Below are 24,673 nucleotides of genomic sequence, written 5' to 3' on the forward strand. Positions count from 1 at the left end.
AAAAAATGCCGATTAGTTGAAAAACTGGAAAATGTCATTGAAAGAGAATTTTTTCCATTACAATGTTTCCTCTTGACTAACAGCCATTGTTTATCCAAATGACTTTTCTAATCATCCCCTCAATAGTCATAGCCAATAGTCATAGCCTCTAAAGTGGTGACTGCTGTCATGTTTTATGGTGTTGGTTACAAAAAAGACCGAACAGAAGGATGGCCTTGTGTTTCAGGCCCAGACTGGAATTCAGGAGATTTAGGGTGACTTCCTGGCTCTGCCACTTCTTTCCTGTGTGACCTGGGGCAAGTCTCTTATGCCTAGAGCTGGGTGGGAAATGGTTTTCGTGTCCCACCAAAGTTTTAGAGATTTTGAAAATTTTTCCCAGTCTAGAATCAGGATGAAAAGTCGAAAACATTTCGAAATTAGCAAAACAACATCTTTCAATTCATGTGAAATGACTTTTTTTTTTTTTAAATTTGATTCACAACAATATTGGAAATTTCATTTGGATTTTGAACTTTTCCGGTTTTTACTACGTATTAACTTAAATTCGGAAACTCTAAATCATGCTGACTTGAAAAACACAACTTTTCACTTCAAAAATGTCAAAACAGGACCTTTGAACAATTTCAGAACTTAAAAAAAAAAGAAAAGAAAAGTCTAAGCGAGAAATCTGTTGCCACCTGGTCCTTTCCTGTGAAAAGTTTCAGCTTTGATGAATTGGCATTTTCCAACAAAAAAAAATTTTTAGTCAGAAATCTTCCAAATAGCTCTACTCAGGACCTGATTTTCAAAGATGCCAAGAACCTCTAGATTCCGCTACAGTTAAGGAGACATTTTCAGAACCTCTGAAAACGGGGACATTGATCTCTCTGTGCCTTAATTCTCCACCTGTAAACGGGGGGTTGTGACAAAGTATTTGGGAGTTAACAGGTGAGCCTATGCTGTATGATACTAATTAACTTCCCCAGAGAGGGCTGATTGGGGAATGAAATGTAACTGGGTAATCAGGATAACAGGTTGAGTGAGCTAAAGGATTAATTAGCTGTCAGCTGAGGACTGATTTAAAAAGGGGCACAGGAAAGACATGCAAGAGAGAGGAGCAGCTGAGCCCAGAGTCAGAGAGATCTCCAGGAAGGGAGACCTCTTCTCTTGGGCCCTGGCAAATGGGCTGAAGATACAAGGCATGTTATTGCTGCACAAATCAGCAAAGGAGGGAGGGATCTGAACTAAACAGCATGGAGTGGCTATCCAACCAGTGGAGTATGAACAGGTTTCTGTAGTGCAAGAAGGCTGGATCGGAACATGGCCTGCTCCAGGGGCGTTGTAAGCACTGAGATACAATGGTGGCGGGAGCTCTCGAAAGCCCTAAAATGCATGTGTCCCCACAGTGTAGTACTTCCTGGAATGACATAGTGTTTGGGCAGCCAGATAGCAGAATGAATGTTGGCCTGTCTTAAATTGCAACTTGCAGAGAGGGGACGTCTGGGGAATAACTTGAAAAGATGGCAGCTGTCTTCAGGTTGTGTTGCTCATTTATAAGAGCAATAAGGGGGAAATAAACTTGAGCTAATCCATCTTTCTGGGGTCACTGCTCCTATTGGAAGTTCATAAAGTGTGGCGGAACTGCTTACTTACATTCTCTGCATAAAGCAACTTACTGAACATGCACTAAATGGCCCAGACCATGCCATATTACAGGTATTCATTTAAAAAACCCTAGAAAATAATTGATTTGGCCACAAACTGATAAATGCATGAGTGGCTCTTACATCATGCACCTAGCTGGCTTCCTTTAAGGTGGACTTAAGCCAGTGTGCTGGGTAGCAACCTTCATTATTTCGATTTTGGGTCTGAGTACTGTTGAATTAAAGGTCCTGACTTTGAAATCCCATAGATCTAGATAAACAACTCCTCATTTTTGCAGATCATGTTGTTAGCCTATCGCCGCCCAACAGCCATATGTTAAAGGCTGTCCATAAAGTGTCACAGCCAGTCAGCTTATATTGTGTCTTGTTGCTCCAAAATTAGAAATCTGCCATTGCGTGGACAACTGCATTTCAGCAATGTGATGCTATTTCACCAATAAGTCCTACCACTCCTCTCCCACACCGCCACTGGAATAAAGCTCCTCCAAAATACTACACAGCCAGGTACCATTTCCATTTGTCCTTCACAAGCTCTTGTACTGAGTGATTACAACTGTAAAGGATGCATTTCAAAGCCAGAGGACTGAAGGTAATGCAATTAGTAGATTAATTTGCCCATTCTTCATCTCTCTATGCCAGAGAGTTTTGCTCTAATGAAGGGTATCAAACAAGCATTTCATCATGATTTAATAGAACAGTTATTTATTCCATAGAGACATTGACAAATCATTAAAGGAGCACTTCTCGGGGATTCGTGGTGGACAGAGAAGGCAAATCACTGGGTTAGCGCACAAGACTTTCGCCGTTAGTCTCCCGGGTTCCAGCATGATAGAGTTTATATGGAGGGCATATTAGATTCAGTCTAATCCAGAATGGGTATTTATTGCAGTCTGGTGCATGTTGCTCTTTGTCTTCCCTTAGTAGTTGGGCTACCTATAAGGGGAACTGCTTACCTCAGCTACAGCTAAGGGAGTTACTCCTCGAGTTATCCCAAATGGTAGAGACTTATGCTTTCAGCACTGAAGGTCCCCAAGTTCAAACACAGCTGACAACTCAAGCAATGGATTGTTATATTTACATCACCACCCAGTTAGTTACAATGCAACACAGCTAGCCCCCTCTGAGTAGTGAAGAGCCAGGGCTGGAAGAGTAGCATCATTGCATAGAACAACCTATAGAGCCTTCCATTTGAGGATCCCAAAGCACTTTACCAACATTAATGAATTAAACCTCACAACAACACAGGGCGGTAGGGCAGTATTGTTTTCCCTATTTTACCGATGGGGAAACAGAGGCACGGGCAATAGTCACGGAAGTGACCTGCCCAAGATCGCACAGGAAGTCAGAGCTAGAACCCAGATCTCCAAATTTTCAGTCCTGCACTTTAACAACCCCTTCCTCCTAGGTCATGGTGAGGGTGCATTGAATGTAGGGACACCATGATTCAACAAGCATGGAGATGAAGTCGAGGAGCAGAAGTCTATGATGGCCCAGGACTGGGATGTGAGACTTAATGTTGAATGTGAGACTTAATGAGTATTAGTTGAGCTGTATGGGAGAAGCTTGTAGAACCCCTATCCCAACTAACCTGGCCCTAGACAGCGCTGGGATCTTATTTTCAGGAATATATTACTTGAACCCAGCCGACAAAAAATGAAAGAACAAAAGAGCATTTTCTAATGCAGTCAGAACTCTCTTGCCCATTTGTTTTGGCCATTAAAGGAGCTAATAACATGGTAACTGGTGAAGAAGTAATCTCTTGGGCACCATGACCGAAAGGAAGAGAGAATTTCTCAAAACAAAGTACAGAAAGGTGTTTTTAAATGGAGACAGAGTACAGTACCTTGGGCAATACCCACCTCCCTGTGTAGCTTCTCATTCTATCCCTGGACAATGAAAACCCTCCTCTTTTTGGCCGGGAGATTTTCTAAGAGATGATATTAGTCACTCTGTGCTGTGACGTCACATAACAGACTCCCCCTGGAGTCATCCTCTCCCATCAGCATTGTCCTGGGAACCATGGGATCCTAAGACTATGAAAATCACTGAGAGTTAAAGGCGCATAAAACCAATTCCTCATCAGCAATTCTCCATGGGCCTTGTCAAATCTTCTCGCACGGTCATCCATTTGGAAGAGGCAAATGCTGCCCTGCTTCCTGAATCACTTTAATTGTGCTCATCGAGTGGGTAGCCTCGGGGAATACATGTCTGGCAAGTCACCATTTGTCTTTTCCTTTGTCACACACAACACATGCTACTATATTCAATGCCTCTTGCACGGCAATTGCCTGAAGGGCTGTAGAGATTTCCAACATCTTCATAAAGAAGAAATGATGGTGCTGCAAAACTGGACCTTCCTAGGGAAATAATGGGAGATTAACAAAGGGAAGCATTTGTCTAGCCATGCGGCTGGGAAGGAATTGATGTTTTTAACTACTTTTTAGACTCATTGTACAAGGACAGCGTTGTCAGATATCCTCGCTGAAGCGTGTTACCGCTGCGTTACCTAGGGAGGTGGTGGAATCTCCTTCCTTAGAAGTTTTTAAGGTCAGGCTTGACAAAGCCCTGGCTGGGATGATTTAATTGGGGATTGGTCCTGCTTTGAGCAGGGGGTTGGACTAGATGACCTCCTGAGGTCCCTTCCAACCCTGATATTCTATGATTCTATGCACTAGGCAACCCGTTTCAGATAATGGAATTGTAGGTGTGGAAAGGGTTTGCAAAAGAAAAGAAAAGCGAGGTACAAGCTTTCTCTCATTTTGCTACAGGCTAAACTGTGACTTGGCCTACACACGCCCTGGGGAAGAGCAAGACTCCCCCGATGCCTCTGTGCAGGCTACCGGGACCTTGGGCCTGGGTATGTACAGCTGCCACAGGGTGGCTTGCCCTTGGGCTGGAGAGCCTGGGGCTAAAGCAACCCTGACTACAGGACGAGCCCCTCCTGTGAGGAATTAGGTGATCCCGGTAGAAAAGAAGCCAGGTCGCAATGCTGGCAGGGCCCAGCCGGGGAAAGAGGCTGTGAGGGGAAGAGATGGCAGGGAGTAAGAAGGAGAGTCAGAGCAGGAAAGGAAGCTCAGAATGGCGAAGAAAGCTCTCCAGGCAGGGAGATCCTGATCCACCAGTGAGGAGACTGGGAGACCCAGAGAAGACGTAAAGGGGTGAGGTAGGAAAACTTCCCTCTGAATAAAACAGCAGGTCTAGCTGTGCAGTACAGGCTATTTGCTGGGCTATTAGACCTAGACCTTCCACAGACTGTGGGGAGCGGGTCCTCATGCCCGGGTCGCTAATTCGCAGGGCCCAAGGCCAGGATTGCATTTCATGCCTATGAAAGGCCCAAAGGAGAAAGTTTCCCCAGACTGATGTGCTACTAAATGGAGTCTGCCTCCTCCAGGACACACACCTCTGTATTGGAGAGTTAAAGTGCTCTCCATTTACTTGGGTTTTGAAAAATGGCATTTTAAATAATGCATGCAGAGTGCTTCTTGGAGAATGGAGAGAGGTTTTATTGCTTTGTTCTTTCGAATGGAGAAATGTGAGTACAAGCAAAGGGCTGGATAGTTTTTTAGATTGTATTTGATCCCTTCATTACCTTTTTTTCAGTCCTAGGAACAGGAAAGCCTCAAGGTATAGAAGCATAAATGTTCATTATACATTCATTATATCAGGTTTTTTATTAGTAACAAACGATAGAGGGTCTGAACTGTGCTGGTTTATGTCACTTTGCAAAGTAGCTTGGAATCATTTGGGATGAAGGTGCTGTAGAATAGTAAATTGTTGTTTCATTAAACTCCCTGGCTTCACCCTACACAGTGCTTTCAAAGCACATCTCTTAAAGGTTAGATTCTGACACCAAGTAATATGTATATTACATTCCCGTGTGCCTTTTGCATTTGAAAACCGACCATTTCCATCTGAGAATGTGGGATTTAGACATGCTGATACTTTGACATTTAAATGTGAACAGTGAAAGATACACACAGCTTTGCCATATGGTAAATAGGGTGATATTGGGGAAAGTTAAAGTTCAAACATTCATTTTCCTGCTTCTCTCTGCTGTGCCAGTGTCTTCAAAAACAGAGTGTTTCTATGAATTAACTTGAGAAATTGGGACCTAATATATCAGGTCCATCCAACCTAATCATCTACTGTCGATCTCTCTGTGTGTCTATCTATCTTAAGACATAATATATTCAAAGAACCGGACAAATATTAACTACTTAACCCTTTAAATTCCCCCAAAGTAGGCAAATGAGTATGGATATCCCGATGGATAGTAATGGAAAAACGGAAACGAGAGATTTAGGGCTTGACTTTCAACTCTAGTCTCACTTTTGTTCCTGCAAACAACTTTCCCGCAAAGTTCTGCATCTGCGATGAATAAGCAAATGCAACTATTAAGAGTTAGCTGTGTCACTGTGGTACGTGGTTGCACTTGCAAATCAGCAGTTCGGTGCCTGGTTACTAACATTTGTCATGCAATTCACTGTGGAAGCAAACATCCAGGTGCAGCTGTCAGGGTGTTTAAACGTGAGCCCATGAAAATGGAAGCTGGGTTGAGACCTGGATGAAAATCAGGCCCTCGGGCCCCGATTCAGCAAGACTCTTCAATACATGACTAACTTTAAGTACGCACTCAGCCCCATTGAAATAAAGTCACTGCTGAAAGTTAGGCAGGTGCTTGCTGAACTGGGGCTGATGTGACCTGTCCAAATCCACCCAGCAAATCAGTAGAAGTCTAAGACGAGAACTCAGGAGATTCTGGCTGTCAGTTGCTTGCTTTGTCCACTGATCTGTATTTCCCCTTTGCCATGTGAGAAAAATAATAGGGGAAGAAGCCAGTGCTTTAACAAAAACCAGCTTTTTACCTCTTTGCTGCAGTACTGTTAATTTCTCTTAAGCCTTCTGCAGCAACACTATACTAAGGAGACTTCTTTCTCCAGTGATGGGGAAATGACGGTGCCACCAAAGGCTTTGCCTTCCTGATGCTGATACAAGCAGGTCCTGAATTTGAAGAAAAGGCCTAATAATTGTTCTCGCCTCTCTGCAAATGGCACCACCTTCTATCCAAAATGAGATGTGTTTTCCAGGAGATCAGGATCTTGGTCCTCTTAAGGGTCAAGTTGGGATGCTGGCTCCATGCTCTCTCAGGGGAGGAATGGCAACTAAGGTCTTATTCCCCTATCCAGGCTACCTGCATTAGAAGAGAAAGCAGCCGCTGCAGGGTTTTAGTATCCCAGGGTGAGCAGAAACGTGGCTCCACTCCCAATGCGCTGACCAGCACATCTGAGCGGGTGCACCAGGGGAAGTAATCTGCACCTGATATACTGTGAGCATAGATTACATCCCCTGGTGCAAGGGAAAAACCAGACTGTCTCTCTCATCTGGCTCCTGATCTGCTCTGGGTGCAAAACAACAAGGTACCACGTCTCGGTTAGACTTGTAAAAAAGCCAGACTAGATGCCTGCAGGTGTGGAGATTTTAAAAACTCTGTCTCCTGCCGTAAATTGATCACCGTGTGACAGATACAGCAATTTCCTGCACTAGCCTCAGAAAACCATTTGGTGTTCAATGCAAAGGGTATGCGTTCTTGTGGGCTGGGATTGTGTGTATCCTCTCTAGAGGGAGATGTGGTGTGAGGCCTGGGTGTTCACAGGAGCATAATGAAATTGTGTCAGACGAGTATGGACTTTTGGGGCTATAAGTGTGACATGGATTTTCCAGGGAATTCCTAAGGAGAAGATAATGCAAATGTCCCACCTCCAATTATGCAAAAACTCAGCCCTTTGAAGCTATGCCCTGAGGAGAGGGTGATTGTCTGCTGATTACCTGTTCCTAGAAGCTGCAGATGGAAAACCCGAGCTGTGTAAAGAAACAGGATGGTCTGCCCACTCTGGGTTGTGGTTCTGAACTTGTCACTCCAGGGACAAACCCCGTTGTGAGTTTGGAAGAACTGATACCTGCCAGAGCTTGAAGTTGGAGTTGGGGACGATCTCTGTTAAGCTCGTTAGCATGTGTGTAGGTTCTTTTATTGTTTTTAATATGTTTCCTCTGTAATGCTTTCCCCTTAGAATAAGAATAAATGTGCTTGCTTAGAAAGAGCGGTGTGGTAATTTGTAACTGGGCAGTTACACTCTTCACGGCCTTCAGAGAGAAAGCAAAGGGCAGACGTTGGCCTTTTAGGCAGTCTGGCTTGCTGGGAATATCACAGTGTTAGGCAGGGAACTGTGCAGCCTGGAAAAACCCTGGTGGGAAGGGAGAGAGTTGTAGCTCTCTGCCCAAGAGAGGTGACGGTCGGGAAGTGGGTGCCTTTGGTGGACCACGGAGGGGGAATACAGGTGCAGGTGCCCTGAACTGTGACACCCACATACACCTGTCTGTGATGAGAGCTCTGTAGTATCTTGAGTTTCTCTTTAAAGCCCTAGGGTGTGTGGGCAGGTTAAATAATGCAAGAGCAATGTAATTTATGTAGTGCAGCTTCTCTGGACACATTAGGGAAAATATTAGGGAATTGCTTTTATGTATTTATTGGAGGGGGTAAAAACAAATCTAATGGTTTAATAAGATCTGTGACAACATACCACATGAAAGCGATTTTTAGTGACTTTCATTACACAAACTCAATTAGTGGAGTAACCAGCCAGGCTTCTGCAGTGGGAAGAAGTGCAAAATGAAATGTGGCCAAGATGGCACAAGCAGAGAGAGATAAATGCATTGCAAATCCACACAAAGACACCGATTACACACACATAAAACAAAAGCACTTGATGAATAATGGAACATATAGATTGCAATATTAATGGCTTGTCATCTTTGTTTTCTCCTCTCTGAGCAAGCTAATAAAACTTAGTCTCTCAAACAATTGTTTTTAAACCACTTAATTTTATGTGGAGGCAAAAAATCTTGTTTTGAGTTTGTGGGTGGGTTGGTTTGTCTTTGTTGTTGTTCTTTGTCCCAGGACAAGGTTTCCTTCTTTCAATGGTCAAGACAATTCCTAGGAGTATAAGCTACTGTCCAGGTGTACGTTAAACCAGACTCCTAAGTAGACACATAAAAGTGAAACACATTCGTTCCCCAAAGTCAGATCCAGCACTCACATATTACAGTGATGGGTGATGTAGAAAAAACATGGCTAGATTTACCCAAACTATATTTACAGCGCTTCAGGGGTGAGAGACTGGGCTGTAGCACAGAACTCTCAACCCAGAAGCAGAGGGAGGGAAGGTGGCTTTAAGTCACCTTTGCACCTTCATAGTCTTGGACAGCCCTGGGGACTGGAGAGTTAGCCAGCATAATATACATAGGCATGGGAGGCCTGTCCTCCCAGGGCTGCAGTATCCGTGGGAATCTCCACAGTGCTGCATGCTTCTGCCATACCCTTCCTGACCCCAGGCCTTGCCAGGGCATCCTCAGAAGGCAGCCCATTGCCTGTCTCCTACAGTGCCTGCACCTAGGGTATCCTCCCCCCAGCCAGAACCAGGCCGTTTAGGGTCCCTTTACGCTGCTCTGGTACTTTTACCCAGCCCAGGGGGTCCAGAGTGGGGGGTGAGAATTTAATGAACCATTAGGTTTACCCCACAATGGGGCAGTCTTTCTGATTTGTCAAGGGCACCCCCATAGATGTGGGAGCTGTGGTTCAAAAACCTCTGTCCCCCAGCTAGTGGAGAGCAAACACATCAACTGGACATGGATGTATCCGGGGAAAAAGCCTTGAAGAGACAAGTGGAAACTGAATTCCCTTAAGCAGCCCAGTTGCTGAGGATTATAGAAGCTGGGAGAAACTCAGATGTGCTGCTCATTTTCAAGGATAAACTCAATTAGCAAAACCCATTCATGCCTAAAACATAAATTTATTGACACTGACCATGCTATTCCACAGGCAGGAGGCTTCATTCGTGTTTATAGCACTGGCTCAGGTACCATCCAGAATGGGAGTGCTTGGAGATCAATTCCGATCTGTCCTTGTGTTGTTACTGCAGACGGGCAACAGTATAGCACAGTGTTCTTTAGGGGCATAGATTGTGATCTCCACTGTTCATTGTCTCCTGCCACAAAAAATGAGATGACCTATCCATTCCTGGGAAAGGGGATTACATTGCAATGTACAGTAAAGTTTCCAGGAGAGGCTAGATTTAATGCTGCCCAGATGCAGAAAGCAGACACTGCTGAATATTTTGCTTAAAAATGCCAAGCCACAGAACCAATCAAGCCCCCTCACACACAGCAAAACCTGTACAAGAGAACATCCTTATGAGCTCACCTCCTGTCTTAAAATCCATCTCAAAGCATGCCCTATGGTTCCGAGTACAATTCTGCCAACCTGTTTTATGCTTTCTCCTTAAGAATACCCTTAAGGGTACCTCGTTTTTGGTGGTACCTTTGAGTGGTTGCTTTTGACAGGTGTCACTGTATAGATTCAATTAATTGTCGATGCAGACCTCCTCTACCCACCAAAATAAGGTCTGTTTATAAGCCATGGATGAAGTACATGAGCTACCTTAAATTGCATTACCTGCTACTGCTGACAACTGCCCAGCCAAAAAACATCAATGCACATTCCATCCAATCACTCAGTATCCAAGGAATGAATTCAACTTCCTCCACTAACGTATCCTGACAAGACAATTTAGACATTTTAGCAATTGTGACATGCACCAAGCATCGTGGGTTCATCTGACACAGTGATCGTCCTTCAGGACGTCTAATTCAATGAGCAACAACATTAAGGAATGGATTTGAAAGTGGAATGTGGCTCCCCATTACACAGAGTGTTGGTGATAAATGCAGCAACATGAAGTAAAGTTAACATTGTCCATAGCACTAGTCTTTATTAAATGGCTGCACAAGGAGCTTCTTCAGATGTAAGATATGAATGTTAGCTGTATAATGCAGGTTTTTTGAAGTATTGCATGAAAATTATAACCATAAAACAATAGTGCTTTTGGGAAAATAATAGTTGAAAGATCCATTCATTTGCATTAAATTCTCAATTGGTTTTACACTAACTAATGTACACTAGCAGCTTGTGGGTGCTACTGGCAACAAATAACACATTGATGTTAACAATGTGCAGAAGTAACAATCAGTTATGATATTCCAAAATAAGGATTGCATCTTTAAAATGTCCTGATAGCGAAGAATCCTGAGGAGTGTGGTGGAAGCTCAACTGGACACCATACTGGGAAATGTACTGTAGGGCTGTTATAATGGAAGGAAGACGGAGGAGATGATCAAATAGGTCTTTTTCTTCTCTAGTAGCTGTGATAAATGTTATCTAGGAAAGTGTAGTCATGATTGCCAAGTATTACTGTGGCTTCCACACTCAGAAAAGATTTGGATATTAACCATGCAGGGAAGAGCTCTCCACAATGTGTCATTTCAAGATGGTGAGCTCCCATGAGTCTCTTGGGTGTTAAAGGGACCGCAGGTCTGGAAAGGCCACCTGAAGACTTTGAGCCTACCACTGCAAGTTAAAGGGAAAGCAGGCAGCTCCCAAGAAGATGCTAAACCAGGAATTTCCCAGGCTCTGCTGGCTTTTGAGAGGAAAGATATACCAGAACTTTTGCTCAGAATTAGTTAACATGCAATGATCTTATGATCCCAGGCACTTATTTCTAAACTGATGGCTTAGTGGCAAACCCGGCATCTGGTTGCTGGTACTGATTATTGCACAATGAAGCCTCTTTCGAGAGGTGACAGGAAATTTATTTCCCAGCAGCTCATCAAATGGAGCATAATTTCTGACTGCATTCCAAATGTGAAGTGCCTTGCAGGATGGTCTATGTGCATAGTGTGTGTGAATTATGAATTACTGTCGGTTGGAGTTAGATAGAAGTTGATTAAATCCTTGCAGAGAAGAGCTCAACTGAGCTGCCAAGAAAGGGCAGTGCTGGGTCTATTAACCCATCTAGTTTGTTACCTATGTGACATATACACTCTCTGTACATTGAGCATCTGTATTATGCCTTTGCATTGCCAAATGCAATCCAATTGGTTATATTTATGAATTTCCCTTGGGTTTTCTGCTCTAAACAAGTATTGTACTATTCCTTTCTTGGCTGCTCAAAAAGCCTATAGAAAAGTTAACGTTCTCTAGGGCGCTGTATAGGCCTTTTCCATAATGGATCCAAAATTGGGAAATGCTCAGGAATACCTAATTGGAATGCTGAGCTCTCTGCTCCTTGCCTTGTAGCCCAAAGCAGGGGCCAGACACAGACCCAGTCCTTGCAATGAGGGAGTTCAAAAGATTACTCAAGACTAGAGCTGAGAGCAATGCTACCAGCTCCAATGAGGGCAGGACGGGGCACAGTAAGGACAGAAGGACAGCCAGGCATGTGTCAGCACAGCTGCGCTCTGAAGGGAAAGAAGCACACACTTAACAGAGCCAAGACATTTGTGCATGCGGTCACCCAATTTTTGCGTGCAAGCCTGGTACCTCAAGCCCAAATAGGCACTTTTAATACCTAGCTGCCTGGCTAACTCACGTCACAATCTGGCACAAATTTTTTATCAGTTTTCCAGAATATAGAAGTTCCATTTAAATGAATGTATATGCGGGGTGTGTGTGTGTGCACTCATGTAATACATATATGGGTGGGTGGCTATATGTGTTAATACATATATAATATGAATATATATGTATGTGTATCTGTATGTAATGTGTATATGAATGGGTGTGTGTCTATGTGTGTGTTGTCAAGAGTTATACATTCCATTGTCACCCTTAAGGTTTGGCAGAATTATTCTTATAGGGTTTGGTCCAACTTTCCTGAGCATCCATGCGAGTGCTTGCATTGACTTCAGTGGCAGTTGGACTGAGACCTGTGTGACAAATACCCAAGAAATAATCACGAGATATTTTATTTTGTGTTTGGCTGGATGGCCAAGCGCACACAGAGTTCTATTAAGACTGTCACATTTTTGGCTTCAGCAGTGCCAAAAATTCGTTCATTTGTGGCTTGCTTTTTGGATGGGAAACATATTCCATTTCAGAAGGAGGCAAAACCAAACAGGAAATACAGTATGCTGAAAATAGCTGATATTTTTAACAGCCACCTGAACAGCTCTGAAGTCACACACAAATATCCAGCAAAATGTTGATATAAGACGTCAAAAGAATTTGATTTATAGTCAGCCCCCTTAAAACTGTTTAGAGTGAGCTAGCTGGCCTAGCCAACACTAGAGGGGGACAGACTGCCACACTGAGTGGACATGGCTTACATTACATAAGGGAATGGAGTATTTTCCAGTGGGTAGGGTACTGTCTCAGGATTCATATGCCCTAGATGCTATTCCTGGCTCTGCCACACTACTGCTGGAATCACTTTACTTCTCTCTGCTTTTGTTTGCTCTCCTACTCTTTGTCTTGTCTATTTACACTGTAAGCTATTCAGGGGTAGGGGCTTTCTCTTCCCATGAGTATGTACCACTCGGTTGTGTCCCCGGGACACTACTCCATTATGAATAACAGTGATATCGAAAGCTGTTTTGGCAACTAAAGACAGGATGCTGTGTAGATCTGGCCCTCTATGAGATCTGGGCTGGGCAATGCTCGCTTTGCTTCTATATCTCCTTCAGTAACAGAGCAACCAGCACAGGTAAATACCTCCATGGCCTTGTGTGGATAATGGTATGAGATGCTCACCTTTCCTCTCAGCACACTAGCTGAGTCAAAGCTACTCCAAAGAGGCGAATTTCCATGCCCTTGAAAGATTAGCTTTGGGAAGTCTGGCTGTTCCCGCACTTTGGCGTTATGTTGTGCCTATGGTCACAATTTAAAAAATATATGTATTATTTCCAACTGGGCAGGCTGGAAACATACTTTCTTGATTTGTATATTTCACCCTCATTTGTACTGCCTTCCAGCCTTGCGCCTCTTCACTGGATACAGCAGTCGCTGCTACCATTCCAACCAATATATGCTTACTTAAAACCACCTGCTCCAGATACTCAGCTGCTGTAAATCAGACACTGGAGACTCACCTAAGATCTGGCTCTCTTAGGACTGTATGTAATGACTTGACAATAACACACCGATAATCCCGTCCATCGAAGTGTTTACAGAGGTTTTGTGGGGTTTCATAAATCGCTGGTCAAAATGCTGTAGGCTCTCACAATGAAAGGTGCGATTCACAGTCGCTGCCATTAAAATGTCCCATGTACTGACAGTTACTACACCATAGTATCTGAAAATACCACCTTGATTTCCCAGTCTAAATATATCCCCATGTGGCATCTACATTGGCACTTAGACTGTGTAGTAATAGTCACATGATACATGTAACAGATTAAATTAGATGAGAGGCAGATTAAATTAAACTGATGAATGATAGATAGATGTCAGAAGGTAGATGACTTTTCTTTTCTCTAATAGCTACCATTGTCACGGTCAAATGTTATTAATATAATTTTAAACCTATGGGTGTAGCAGTCAGTAAGAAAGTAAATGTGCAACAGTCGGTTGCTGTCCCTTTAAACACATCTAACGTTCTTCTTTTTTCTCTGTTTTGAATATATGCACAGTTTTAAGAAATAAAGAATGAGGGCGTAATTAAGTGACTTGGATATAATAATGAGAGTAAATTCTGAAGAAGCAAGAACTAGCCATGAAAACATGCCAGGTGAAGGGCTAGTATATTCTGGCCCATAATGCCAACCAGTTCCCTTTCCAACGCATATTGTCTAGGCACAAGAGTCAGCAAGCCTTGTGATTAATATCTTCCTTCCCTTTGGAGGCTGATGAAAATCTGTAATGCTCAGATGAAATGTGTGAAAAAGCTACCTGCCGAGTCTGACGAAGAAGGATCACAAAGGTAAATGATTCTGAAGAAAAATGGCTGCGGAAAATGTACAGAGTTGGCAAAATGTCACCATCAATAACTTTTAAGGGTCTTCCGTCTAGCCAAGAGAAGAAAACATTTCCATGCTGTAGAAGCAGAAGGTTAGTAACAGACTCAAGTTGCTGCTTAAAGGTGATGGAATGTGGGAACTAGTTATGAATCATATTCACAGATATTTTCACTCTCATCTTCAAGCAGAAGAGGGTAAAGGATAGGTCTTTGTCAGTGTCTCTCCATTGTACTCCCATTCAGTCACTTCTACTCCATTTGGGAGGAGTTAAAGGCCATGCTCATCAGTCGGCTAGTCTGTTGCCAAGACCAATTGGCTTGGCCGATATAGCTACAAAGGACAGAAGAGCTAGCAAGTCAAGTCGACAGCTATTGCAGCGTGATTGCTCCAAAGTTAATTTCAAAGATCATAACTGCATCAGGTAATGTGCGAGAGAGGAGGGCACATATTTATTAGGCATACCATTACATCTGCTAGAAAGGATTCCCCAGCACAGAGCAGAAAGACAAGACCTTCCTGCCTTGGGTATAGAAAAGATTTCATTCTCACTTTCTAAAGAATACTTACCAGGGGAATAGAGGATTTGCTGTTTCATTTCCAGCATTATTAAAGCAGAGAAACCTTTCACAGGGATAGAGAGGCTGCATTTTTGCATTAAAATTATCACAGATTTTTCCAGTGGAGACTAATACAAAGTGACATACCTCCTAGTACTATCATAAATATATACAGAGAGCAAAGCATGGCAAGCAAAAAATGAAGGTTACACTTTACATTAAGGATATGTTTATAAAGAACATAAGAACGGCCATACTGGGTCAGACCAGAGGTCCATCTAGCCCAGTATCCTGTCGTCCGACAGTGGCCAATGCCAGGTGCCCCAGAGGGAATGAACAGAACAGGTAATTATCAAGTGATCCATCCCCTGTTGCCTATTCCCAGCTTCTGGCAAACAGAGGCTAGGAATACCATCCCTGCCCATTTGGGCTAATAGCCATTGATGGACCTATCCTCCATTAATTTATCTAGTTCTTTTTTGAACGCTGTTATGGTCTTGGCCTTCACAACAACATCTGGCAAGGAGTTCCACAGGTTGGCTGTGCGTTGTGTAAAAAAACCACTTCCTTTTGTTTGTTTTAAACCTGCTGCCTATTAATTTCATTTGATGGCCCCTAGTTCTTGTGTTCTGAGAAGGAGTAAATAACACTTTCTTATTTACTTTCTCCACACCAGTCATGATTTTATAGACCTCTATCATAACCCCCCTCTGTCGTCTCTTTTCCAAGCTGAAAAGTCCCAGTCTTACTAATCTCTTCACATCCGGCAGCCGTTCCATACCCCTAATTATTTTTGTTGCCCTTTTCTGAACCTTTTCCAAGTCCAATGTATCTTTTTTGAGATGGGGTGACCACATCTACACGCAGTATTCAAGATGTGGGCGTACCATGAGTTTATATAGAGGCAATATGATATTTTCTGTCTTATTATCTATCCCTTTCTTAATGATTCTCAACATTCTGTTTGCTTTTTTGGGCTGCCACTGCACATTGAGTGGATGTTTTCAGAGAACTATCCACAGTGACTCCAAGAGCTCTCTCTCACGTGGTAACAGCTAATTTAGACCCCATCATTTTATATGTATAGTTGGGATTATGTTTTCCAATGTGCATTACTTTGCATTTATCCACACTGAATTTCATCTGCCATTTTGTTGCCCAATCACCCAGTTTTGTGAGATCCTTTTGTAGCTCTTTGCATGCTGCTTGGGACTTAACTATTTTGAGTAGTTTTGTATCATCTGCAAATTTTGCCACCTCACTGTTTACCCCTTTTTCCAGATCATTTAAGAATATGTTAAATAGGACTGGGCCCAGTACAGACCCCTGGGGGACTCCACTATTTACCTCTCTCCATTCTGAAAACTGACCATTTATTCCTATCCTTTGTTTCCTATCTTTTAAGTACAAAGGGTTAATAAATGCTTAACAGATATAGATTAAAAAATGAAATAACTTGACATTTTAGCCTGGGAATTGCAAACCTTGTTATTAGCATGTAGCAAACATCAATAAGCTATCTAAAAACCATGACAGAGCCAGAATTTACAGATTGCTAGAACATCATCTATCAGGCATTTTTCGCCATTTACTCACATTAGCATCAAATAATCTATAGCAGTTGATTAACCATTTATTAAAATATCCATTTATCATTTATAAACAAACACTTCATAGACGTATTTGCAAACATTGTCACCACGTAATCCACAACAATTTGCAATTGATTATCCATTTATTATGTCTGTTAATCTTTTGTTAACCCTTTATAAACTGTCAATAAATGTCATCCTTAATATAAAGCAACCCTTAAAGTGTGATCAAAATGAAATTTTTAAACAAGGCCATAAAGCTACAAATTGTAAGAATAAGTAACTACACATTACAGTTGAAAGAAAGATGAAAACAGTGGCCACAGAGTTTGGCATCTGGGCAGGCATATGCTGTGCTGATTCCAGGATCAGAGTTTATGTGGGTTTTGTTTGTTTGTTTGTTTCTTTTTAATGGTTAGGTGATATTGAGACTCTCATCCAGAGGTCACCGGTTCAAATCCAATCTAGGTTGTTATCCATCAAAATATACTACAATCTGAAAGTTGCTTGATAGCCTTTAGCAGGTGGTATGAATTTAGTTACTAGAGGAAAGATATCCATCTCATGAAATCAGCATGAAAAACAATGCTCTTGCTCATAACATCACCAATCTATGTGGGACAACAGAGGGTGACATACCTTCCTTTTCCCTCCAAAACACAAGAAATGCCTAAGGGAGGCAGTGTGGTCTAGTGGTTATATTACTGGAGTGGGAATCAGGAGACCTGGGTTTTATTCATGTCAGAAACAAGGATGGAGATAGTCAAGCCTAGTGGCTGGAGCTGGAACAGTCAGGCCCAGTGGTTGGAGCCAGAATCAGAAGTCCAGGGCGGGGTTGGATCAGGACTAGGAAAAAGGCGGGAGCAAGACCAAGGCTGGAGCAGGCTAAGTCCTGTGAAGTCTGTTGCCACAATCAGGCAGGAGAGAATTCCATGCCCCAGAGTGGTGTCGAGTAGACTGAGCTGCTGTTCCTCCTGTGAGGCTTATATACCTGGTTGGGGAGTCACACAACCAGTTCCTGGCTTGTGGATTGGCTGGAACTGAGCACAAGAGAGATTCATCACCTTGTGCTTCCCACCTCTGCCGTTGGCCTGCTGGGTGACCTTGGGCAAGTTATCGTCCTTCTCTGTGCCTCAGTTTCCCCATCTGTAAAATGGGGATAATGTTACTGACCAGCTGTGTAAAGAGCTGTCAGATCTGCTGATGATAAGTGCTATATAGAAGGTAGGTATTATTATGATTGATCCATGATATACCTGAGCTGGGGATAAACTGAGAATTCCATTTTCCAGAGCTGTCAATCTAGCGAGCCCTAAATTAATTTTTTTAAATTATATAGATGAAAAAGGGGAATTGGTTATAACTGATAACTGACCTCCCTTGTTATTTTAAGGTTCTTGATATCTCAGCAGGCAATACGAGAGACACCCACTACCTTAGACAGAGCAAGTGGATATCCAATAATCCTTAAACATGCTAGTTGACTACTGCTATTTCATTAGAGGTTTTTTTGGTTTGTTTTTATTAAGAGGATTTATATTAAAAATAAGATGTACGATCCAGTTCTATTGTGATATGCCGTGACACAATTAAATTCAGTGTAACACAAAGAAAGGATTTATACAGTGGCATAATACAATCTAGACAAATAGCATTAAATTAAAAACCGGGTGGAGCTCGCTCCCCTCTGAGATGTTGAGAGATAACATCGAAGCCTAATAACACTGGATATCTTACTTTTCACCAGAATCATGATGGGATCTTATTGCATTTTTTCTTTACAGTGGAGATAGAAAGAAGAAGGAATCACACACTGAATATTCAGTTGAATTAATGGAATTCAGTTGATCCAAGGGAGATGAAGAGACTTTTGTCAAGTTGATGCAGCGGGGAAAGCTCTTGGAATTACTAAAGAATAAAGCCCCAACAAAGAGGTGACCTGTAGATTCAGCTGGACAAAAGCAGGTGAGCTTTCAGAAATGTCTGTCTGCTTTTGGTATGTAGGAAACTGAATAATTCTATGGATTCTGTTGGGGTGCCTACCCCACACAAGCATAGAAGGGGTTAATCATGCCGGAGCAATGGAGGTGAGTCCTCCTAAGGCGCAAAGAGACTGTCTGAAGCTCAGCCAATCAGGAAGGAGTTGCAGAGATTAACCAATCTGGGCCCAGCAGGCTCAGATAAAACGGAGCTGCAGGGTAGAGTAGGGTCAGTGGCTGCTGGTAGCCCAGGGAGTAAGGACTGCATCCCTGGAGGGCTGAGAGAATTGTAAGTACCTTGGACAGAGCAGTGGCTGGGACTGAACAGGTGAGTGACCTGAGATGAGGGCAAAAAGAAGGTGCGAGAGTCCTGGAAGTGACCCAAGGAAACAGAGCAGCATTGACAGAGGTTACAGAGGAACATCAAGATCCTGCTATCTATGGGTTTCCTGGGTTGGGGCCTGGAGTAGTGAGCAGGCCTAAGTTCCACCCCACTTGCCACTGGGGAAGTGGCTGGACTGGTGGATAGAGATCCCTCTGACCCCTGGAAGGGGGAAACACAGATGGTGACCTGGCTGAGAAGAGAATGCTGCGGTTCTGGGAACTGAGAGCGGAGCTGTAGGCGGGAGCAGAGACAAAGTGCTGATCTGCAGACCTGGGTGTTGGCCTCGAGCTAACTGGGATGGGAGGCTTGAGGGTGTCTTTTAGGTTAATAGCTTGATGTTTTGTAACTGAGTGAGGCTTCATTCATAGGATTCATTGTATTCAGTTAAGCTACTGGTGCGTCTCTAGTATCACCCCCTTCAGCATTAGCCGATACCTGGGGACAGTTCTTCATCTGGGGTAAAATGAAGCTATGTTGTAAAGCGATGACAGTGTGGCCCATTGGTGCATGTAACTGGTCCCTCTCTGCGCCTGATCTGTTGAGGATGTGAATTATCACAACCACAGACAGGGAAAGTTGGCTCTCTAGCGCAGTGGTTCTCAACCAGGGGTACACAGAGGTCTTCCAGGAGGTACATCAACACATCTAGATATTGGCCTAGTTTTACAACAGGCTACATAAAAAGCACTAGCGAAGTCGGTACAAACTAAAATTTCATTCAGACAATGACTTGTGTGTACTACCCTCTGTACTATACACTGAAATGTAAGTACAATATTTATATTACAATTGACTTATTCTATAATTATGTGCTAGAAATGAGTCTGCAATTGTTCAGTAATAGTGAGCTGGGACACTTCTGTATTTTAATGTCCAATTTTGTAAGTAAGCACTCTTTAAGGGAGGTGAAAATTGGGGTACTCAAGACAAATCAGACTCCTGAAAGGGGTGCAGTAGTCTGGAACGGTTGAGCAGAGCTGCTCTAGCTCATGCTGTAACAGCTCATGTGTTAGATCTGGTGGTCACTAGTTCAAGTCAGCGTGTGACCCAAAATGGTAGCCATCGCTTATGCCCCACTTGAACCCTAGAGATGATCAGACTTGAATTTGCATTCCCCAAGGTAATGGGTGTCCCTAGTAGTGTCTGCTTATTCCTCAAGTTCTGAGGGCTTAGGTGGGACTTCAGCAGGGCAGAGACCTTGTGTGGAGCCTTCTGCATAGGAGTGAATTTCAGCTTCCAGTGCAGAGAACAAACCTGAAGTCCTCTTCCCTGTTTAAGACCCATGAATTTCCCTACCTGAAGGGTGCAGGGGGCTGTGCACCATGTCTCTGCACTGGGATGAACTTCACCCTTCGACAATTGAGCAATGCTGCCTACTCTTCTAGTGTGAAATTTGCCCCCCTGTGTAGACGCAGGCCAGGTATTTAGAATGGGTGGTTCTTGCACACAATGAATTATGGTGCATTTAAATGTATCCAGTACATACCCATCTTATCACTGTGTCCTTGTCTCTTTAAAATTATAATTTTAGTTGGTTTTTTTAAGGAAAACACTGTTTCCTGGAGAGAAACTAATTAAGAGGAGTTTCTTAGCTCATTTTTAATTTCAAACACACAAGCCCTCTAACCCCAGCCATCTCTCTTCTTGAAGAGGACAGAGGAGGCTGAGAAGCAGAGATTCCCATGTTCATTCACACTCTGAAATGTGTGAAACGAAACCTCTCCTAATTAGGTTTAGTTAGGCTCTTGCAATAACCTAGCATTTGCCAGGAGCCAATTTAAATAAGCTACCGCTTGCTTTTCCTTCCCGATTGAATGAACAACGCTATTAACAGCTACAACATAGGGGTACGTGTTCATAACCTCAGATATGAACCAAAAAATAACAATAACATAAACCTCTAGTTCATTTTTTCCCCTCCACAGATAATATAAATTAATACCAGCCAGTAAGCTACGCTACAACCTAACATTCCTCAGACCTGGGGGAGCTTTACGTTGGATATTAGGAAAAACTTTTTCACTAGGAGGGTGGTGAAACACTGGAATGGGTTACCTAGGGAGGTGGTGGAATCTCCTTCCTTAGAAGTTTTTAAGGTCAGGCTTGACAAAGCCCTGGCTGGGATGATTTAATTGGGGATTGGTCCTGCTTTGAGCAGGGGGTTGGACTAGATGACCTCCTGAGGTCCCTTCCAACCCTGATATTCTATGACCTGCCATTTTTTATGTGTAATAGATTTGCCAATATGTTGTAGAGATGGGGCATCTCTAATGAGGACTCAGTCTCTAACTCACCTGCTGTTGAGAGTTTCCTCTGTTAAAAAAAAAAATAAGTTGAGGGCATTGTATTGTCCCCCTAAATCAGGATAACCGTGAAATGCATTGCAGACAGGCAGGTGTGGCCCGTGAATCTGATTGCACTCTTACCAACTCTTCAGCAGTAGGACTCCATTCAGTGGAGTTACTCTTTGTTTCCACCAGTCTCTGCATCAGGCCTCCTGCTCTTTGCTAACCTTTTGAGAGCCACAATGGTTATGGGACAGGCAAGGAGACTTCAGTTGCTTGGAGCTAGGTTGTGACTTTACACACCACCCTGAACGGGGCCTGACGGGTCCACTGCACCAACTCGGGAGTAGCTCCTGATGAATATACTGTGACATGAAGACATCTTTCCAAGTGGCAATTCCTCTCCTGCTTCCTCCTTGCTCCTGGGAAGTACTAATTTACTGCTGGCCTAGACTGTCAGTAAATTACTACCCCTTTCACCCCAGCTCCCCTCCAGAGGCCAGCAAGTTGGGCAGCTGGGGTCAAGCCCCACCCATTCCTTGCTCTTGCCCACCTGCTCCAGGAAAGCCATTAGCCAATGAGCAGCCCCGCCTAATCCTATGACCCTGGATCAAAGGATTGGTCATGTATAGAGGCGTAAGGGGCGGGGGGAGTCCTTACTGTCTTGTGAAAGTCCATAGTCTAAATCGGAATCCAGCCCTTAATGTGTAAGCACCTTTTAAAACTATTATTTCACATTTGTAATGTGATAGCGCCTAGAGGGTCAGGATTCCATTGTGCTGGACTGCACATATCTAACACAGAGGTGGTTCCTGCCCCCAAAGAGTTTATGGTCCAAGTCGGAGATGAGATCACAAACCGGCAGGGTACAAGGCACAAGGTAACAGTGTGACTGTTATGATCAGGGCATTAAGTAGCAGTTAAATCTTTTCTTTCTTTTGATTGGAAAGTGTCCCTTGGGTACATGGGCCCAGACAGTAAGTCAGCAAGTGGCATTGAGGGTAGTTACTTCAGAACATGCATACACACAGAATTCCTGCAGGTGGGCTGTAACTTGCTGCGGGGGGGGGGGGGGGATGTTTCCTTTTCAACTTGTGGCCTTTGGACACCTAGGGGTCTGCAGACTGTCTAAGATTTCCAAAGGAGTCTGCACCTCCATTTGACATTTTTTAGGGGTCCGCAAATGAAAAATGGCTGAAAACCACTGCCCTGCAGTTTTAAAAAATGTTTAGGTTTCTACTGGCAACTCCCCACCCCCAACCCCTGGTGTATCATATGCCTCAATTCCCCCCATGTTACTGCTATCCCATGATGCCTGTTCCCTCAATGTCATTATCTCGCACTCTGACATTAGGTAAATGCTAGGCCTAGTACAGAATGCCTGAGCATGACCTTTCATCAGAAGGTTCTCTTTCAGATTTTTATCTTTTTAATTATTCTGTTATCACTATCCAAAAATAATTCAGAAATGGTTAGAGGTGGAGATTTAATGGGCTGGTATTACAATTTACATATGAAATAGTCAACAGTTTTTGTAGGTAAGAAGAGAGGAAGACACATAAAGAGATCAAACATAAATGAAGTGAAGACAAGTCTCAGACAATCTTGTTTTAGATAGTCCAATGCCTTATTTATTATTAACAAGATCTTGCATTTCTGTAGTGCCTTTCATCCTAAAGGCTTGCAAACTGCATTACAAACTATAAACTTTGTCCTAAATCAGGAAAAATCCTATTGAATTCAATGGGAATATTGCCTGAGTAAGAAATTTAGGATATGCATGGATAGTGACTTCTCCAAATGCTAAAATGCAGCCATTTCTAGGGTGGAATGCAGCAGTAGTGTGACAGCACAGTACAACACTGTGCAATAATTTAATTGGATTTGACCAGCTCTGTCCAGGATACTTGAGAAAAATCTTTAGATTCCCTTTCCATCTATCAGATTCTCAGGCCAAAGAGTAAAATGTAACTTCACGTGAAAACTTCATGCAAAAAGTTTATGGCATGCATAATCTTATTACATAATTACTGCAACATGTCAGGCAGATGAGATTTTTTTTATCTTAAACAAAAGAAAAGGGAAAATTAGCCCAAGAGTTAAATTCTGCCCTCATTGACCTTTTATAGATTGCGAAAAGATTGTGATTAGCGCTAGGAAAAATTTGGGGGTTTTTTGGCAAAAAATGGAGATTCGGCAACACACACGAATTTTGTCAATTCGTGTCAGTTTTAGTAAATTGTTGGTTTCAGGAGGGGAAAAATCGAACAAAACCAAAAATACTTTTCAAAATGAAACATTTAAATTTTTTGGGTTCAAAACGACTTCTTGATGCCAAATCTCTTACCATTGTATCTGAAGAAATGATTGATTTGACCTGAAATGATTTTTCAATTTGCTGACAACTTTTTAAAAAGTCAGTTCAAACCCGACACCATTTTTTTCATAATTGCCAACAAACCAAAAAATCCATTATTTACCCAAGTCTAGTTATCCTCAACATGGTTTGCTAAGATTATTTCAACCATCGCTTTGCCTGTAAAGAGAATTTACAATGTGCTCGCTGATTATGTTGAACTCGGGCATGAGGAAGCCTAGAGTTGACACAGTAAATCCAGGTAAAAAGTATTTTACTCTTTGTCTAGGCTATTGGCAAAGTTGTGGCTGGCATCATGCTAGCTAAACAAAGCCATCCACTCGCACACAACTCAGGCTAGCTTCACAAATGGAGTATCGGGGGGCAGAACGTGATAAAAAAAATTCTCCTGATAAATGAGCAAAGTCATACACTGATCCTTCATATGAATGATAATTTATGTAAATGCATATTAATGTATGCAGCTAAAGCTGACATTTCCCCCCATACTGTTTATCTCCAGAATTCCCTGACAGAATGATCAGATTATAACTATGAATAGTAAGAATGTTCCTCCTTTCAACCTCAAAGTGCAAATATTTGTTCTCTTATCTGTGTGGGCAATTTGATTACCGATTCCCACAGCCAATATACTGTATCAAGCTATTCCACTGCATTGTACCACACTTACCGAACAAGATTACATGTGATTTTTTTGTTTAATTTCAACCCCATTTCTAATTTTGATGTGACAAAATTACCTGGCCGAACATGACTATGGATTTTATCTTCAGTGTTTGTACAAGACTCAGCCGCTACTAGTTTATCCCTCTGCCTCAGTCTATAGCTCCCTGATTCCAGTGCCACACAAATCTTCAGGTAAACATTTGTTAATTGATGTTCTTTGTCTATCCAAGGATAGAATGAGGCTTCTTAGTCAATCATTTCACAGCTAATTAAACGAGGGAACATACACAAGGGGATTTAATCTTTTTGTCCCCATGCCATTCCACGTCCTTTGTCCTGAAAT

The 24,673-nt window shown here is 42.7% G+C and overlaps 1 long non-coding RNA gene across 1 annotated transcript in view; it reads left to right on the forward strand.

Moving 5' to 3' along the window:
- LOC141994346 (uncharacterized) overlaps window positions 1-24,673 on the forward strand; it is a 34,149-nt gene that overhangs the window by 2,044 nt on the left and 7,432 nt on the right. The window contains exon 2 of the long non-coding RNA XR_012641104.1: window positions 18,423-18,603. This is a non-coding gene — a long non-coding RNA (uncharacterized LOC141994346). The remainder of the gene's footprint in view (window positions 1-18,422; window positions 18,604-24,673) is intronic.

This window comes from Natator depressus, chromosome 10 (genome assembly GCF_965152275.1).
Source record: "Natator depressus isolate rNatDep1 chromosome 10, rNatDep2.hap1, whole genome shotgun sequence".
Lineage (NCBI taxonomy): Eukaryota > Metazoa > Chordata > Testudines > Cheloniidae > Natator > Natator depressus.